The sequence below is a fragment of the Silene latifolia genome, chromosome 8, assembly GCF_048544455.1.
Source record: "Silene latifolia isolate original U9 population chromosome 8, ASM4854445v1, whole genome shotgun sequence".
Lineage (NCBI taxonomy): Eukaryota > Viridiplantae > Streptophyta > Magnoliopsida > Caryophyllales > Caryophyllaceae > Silene > Silene latifolia.
Window position 1 is genome coordinate 53,028,369 of NC_133533.1, and position 4,392 is coordinate 53,032,760.

Below are 4,392 nucleotides of genomic sequence, written 5' to 3' on the forward strand. Positions count from 1 at the left end.
TGGAAGACGTCACCTCAGTAACATTGATCGTCCTCTTCAGCTTCCATGAGCTTGAACTTGAATCATTAGGGGGAGAATAGTTCACATCCACATATGCTCGAACTTTTCTCACCCTCGCTCCTTTCTCACCGGCTCCAGCATCGTCACTCCCAATTTGATTGACATGAATTGCACAATGCCCTGTGACAACTTCTTCATTGTTTTCATCTGTACCTGCAGCAAGGAAAACAGACGAACTTTCCTCCTTTTTGCTCTCAAACTGAGGCGGAGGGGTAACAATAGCAGCACAATGCTCCAAATTTTCATTTGGAGTGTCAATAATAGGGTCAACAGAAGAGAGGGCATTGCAAGGCTGAGCTTGCATGGGAGCCCTCCGGAACTTAGACTGATGGAATATCAGCTCCTCGTCCCCTACCTGAAAAGTCAACGTCTTACCTACCCCCGACATCTATCACTGCATGGGCAGTAGACAAAAATGGTCTCCCTAAAATAATAGGGGTATGTGCATCATCGGGGATGTCTAATACAACAAAGTCAACGGGAATAAAGAACCTCCCGATGTTCACAGGTACGTCTTCTATTACACCTAGTGGCCGTGATATACTACATTCGGCCATCTGAACAGTCATGTTGGTGCAATTAAACTTTGTCAAACCAAGTCTCTTAGCCAGAGACAACGGTAAGACACTCACGCTAGCGCCTAAATCGCATAATGCGTTATCAATCAAGTGGGTACCAATATAACACGGAATTGAGAAACTACCCGGGTCTGACTGTTTTGGAGGTAGCTTATTTTGAACTAGGGCCGTCCCCACCTCAGTCAAAGCTACTGTCTCATTATCACTAATATTCCTCTTACGTGTTAAAATTTCCTTCATAAATTTAAGGTAAGAGGGTACCTGTGTCAGCAGTTCGGCGAATGGTACAGTGACCTGTAAGCTTCTCAAGATTTCGACAAATTTGCCAAATTGTTGGTTAGCTTTAGTATTCTGTAGACGCCTCGGGAAAGGAACCGTGATGGGTATCTCAAGTCCGTTGTTTCTCTCTTCTAACGTGTCAGCCGGATCAAGCTCTATATCCTTTGGATGCTTCTTTCCTCTCGAACGAGGTCTTTCAGACGATTTCTCACTTAATCGAGCACTAGCAGGCTCTCCATCAAGCTGTCCGTCATCCATACTACTCGATCGACCAAAATTCCCATTCGATCGAGTAGTTTCTTCAATAGCATCACTCGATCGAGTAGAAAAATCACTCGATCGAACAGTTGTCATTTCCTGTTCACTCGATCGAGTGGAATTTCTACTCGATCGAGTACTTTCATCATCAAATCTGCTCGGTCGACCTCCAGAAACTAGTCGATCGAGCACTTTCTTAGCCGTGAGCTCATTTTCTTCGACAGAACACTGTTCATCAGCTATTATTTCCTTCCTCGGGTCTGATTTCAACACTTTTGGTCCCTCATATGAATGACCGCTTCTCAAATTAATTAAATTTACCGTCTCATGTGGATTTTTGTCAGTTTTTGACGGTAAATGACCCGGTTTCCTTGTAGATTGGTTCACGGCTAATTGGGCAACTTGAGTTTCAAGGGCCTTGATGGATGCATCTTTCTGTTGATCACTCAATTGCCACTGCTTTGTAAAGGATTGCAGCATAGACTTAAGCTCACCAATCTCACTCACCCCTCCAGAAGATGATGCTCCGTGATTAGGAGGAGGGAAGGAAGGAGGCTTCTGAAAGCCTTGTTGATTCTTATGTGAAGGAACATACGGTTGCTGCTGGTGCGGAGGAGGGGTAGGATTGAGCACATTTTGACTAGTCCACCTCAAATTTGGATGGACTGCCCCTTAGTTGTTATAATAGGAACCCCTCCTTGCCTATATTGTTGAAAGGTAAGGACTTGTTCCTTATCCACAAGACAGCCAACAGCAGTGTGACCATCATTACTCCCACACCTCTCACATGTGACGGTCTCCCCTCTAGTAAGTACATGGACCGTCTGAGGCTCCCCAGCAGAATGTAACTCCAACTTGTCAAATCTAGCATTCATTGCTTCCAGCTGAGCCACGACTTGCTTATCAACTGCATGAACTGTTCTAATACCATCCCTCAGGTTTCCATACTCAGCACTGTGATTTGCCATCTCTTCAATAAGGGCCCATCCCTTATCATCATCGGTATTTTCCTGGAATCTCCCATTAGATGCCGCATCAAGTATGGCTCTGTGGTCATCATACAACCCATTGTAGAACTGATTAGGTGAGGAATAGACCTCACCAATTTCTTGAATCGGGACCATGCCTCATATAAAGTCTCATCGGGGGCCTGCCTGAAACTGGTAATCTTGGCCCTCAGCTGATTGGTGCGCTGTGGAGGGAAATATCTCTTGTAAAAGGCAAGAGCAAGAGACTCCCAATCTGTAACCCCTGCAGCTGTGCGGTCCAAGTCAGTCAGCTACTCCCTGGCTGAATCGGCCAAAGAGAAAGGAAACAAAACCTCCTTAATCTTGTCTTGAGTTACCCCCTTAGTGGCGGAGATAGTAGAACAGTAATCTGTAAAGACCTCCATGTGCTTCCTCGGGTCTTCACCTTCAACACCTCTATAAAGATTTCTTTCCACCAGATTGATGTAGGAAGGACGGATGTCGAATGTATACCCATCCTCAGTCTGGAGATTGAAACCCTTTGGAATTGAGGATGCTTTAGGCACCGAATGACTGGAAAGTTTTGGCATCTTTACTTGTTGATCGGCAAAAATAGGAATGTCTTCTGCGAAAAGAGAATGATGTAGCTCTGGCTTGAAAGTACTCAATTCTTCCTTTCGTGATTTTCTCTGCATACGGAGTCTATGCCTGAATAGTCTCTCTGGCTCTGAATCAGCTGAAACTAATTCAAACCTGTCTGACCTGGGCATAAACAATACTGAAAGAAAATAAGTAAGAACTGCCTCAAGGAATAAAAATTCCCTGAGACGGATAAAATAAACGAAACAAAAACAGATAGGGCAATTGCCTCCCCGGCAACGGCGCCAAAATTTGATACGTCTGTCGTATACCTATCAAAAATAAACTAACTAAACTACCTATATAGCTAGGGAAGTCAGGTCGATCTCCTCAGGGAGGCAAGATATCTGTAGAAGTCCGTCTATTTGGTCACAAATGGGGGGGGGGGGTGTTTGAATTGTTTTCTAAACTAAAGGTTTAAAGGAAGAGAAGCAGAGAAAAGGGCAATAAAAGCAAGAAATAGAATTAAACTATCAGATAGAGAAGGGTCATGTCAGGATTTCGGTTCACTACGGTAGTCCAGTGACTCAACTGTAAACAACTCAGACGAATTAGTGCAAGACGGATATGGAAAGGTCCTTTCGGTCCACTTTCTATCCTAAAATACCACTAACTTAACTTTCATTCTCGTCAGGGTAGTCTACTGTTCATAGCAGGCCTATTTAGTCCAATCTTTCGATCCAGGAGTAATTTTAGCCAGATTAAAAGGATGACTCAGAAGTGTGCACTCAACTAAGTCGATAAAATACAATTAAATTGCTATGGTGACAAAATCTCACAATTAATTCATCTAACCTATTTACTACATCGTCACATTTCTACTGTAGATCCGCTAATCCCAACATGAAAGAAGTTTAGCAACTCATATTGCTATTAATACTAAAAGTAACAATCAACAATGAATTAACAATAAACATGATGAAATAACAAATAAAATGCATAAAAGATAATTAGGGCAGAAATTAAATAAGGCTAAACGAAGAATTAAAGCAAACAAAAGAGAGATTATTATTAAGAAAAGAGAAAGGGATTACAATCGTGCGAATCTGGCGTAAAGAACACAAAATCCGAGCAAAACAATCCCTAGAACAAGGTTACAGTGAATAAGAAAAGTAGTACGCAGTCTTTATTGTGAAGAATAGATAAAAGCTAAGTAGTGAATATGATAGATGCTAACGACCTAGCTAATGCGTGCTTAAATAGGAAAATAACTAAGTTTATCGAAATAAAACAACTCACGGGCTAATTAAAGCCCATGAAAACAGAAACCACTCGATCGAGTGGAATAAAACCACTCGATCGAGCAAAACTTCATAACATCTACTCGATCAAGTAGAATAGTTACTCGATCGAGTAACTCTCTTTTCAGCACCTTTGGATCGAGTAGAAAACTACTCGATCGACCAACTGGGAGCATAAAAACCACTCGATCGAGTGGTAAAACTACGCGATCGAGTCTTCTGTCTTCAATTCAACTCAAGTCCATGCCCGACTGCCTCGTAAACTGTGCCTTCACGCACTCCAATGCAGTATCTCACTCTGGAAAGTCCCGTCTCCTCTAAATGCATGCAAAAAGGACAGAAAATGGTACGATTCCACTACTTTCGCGT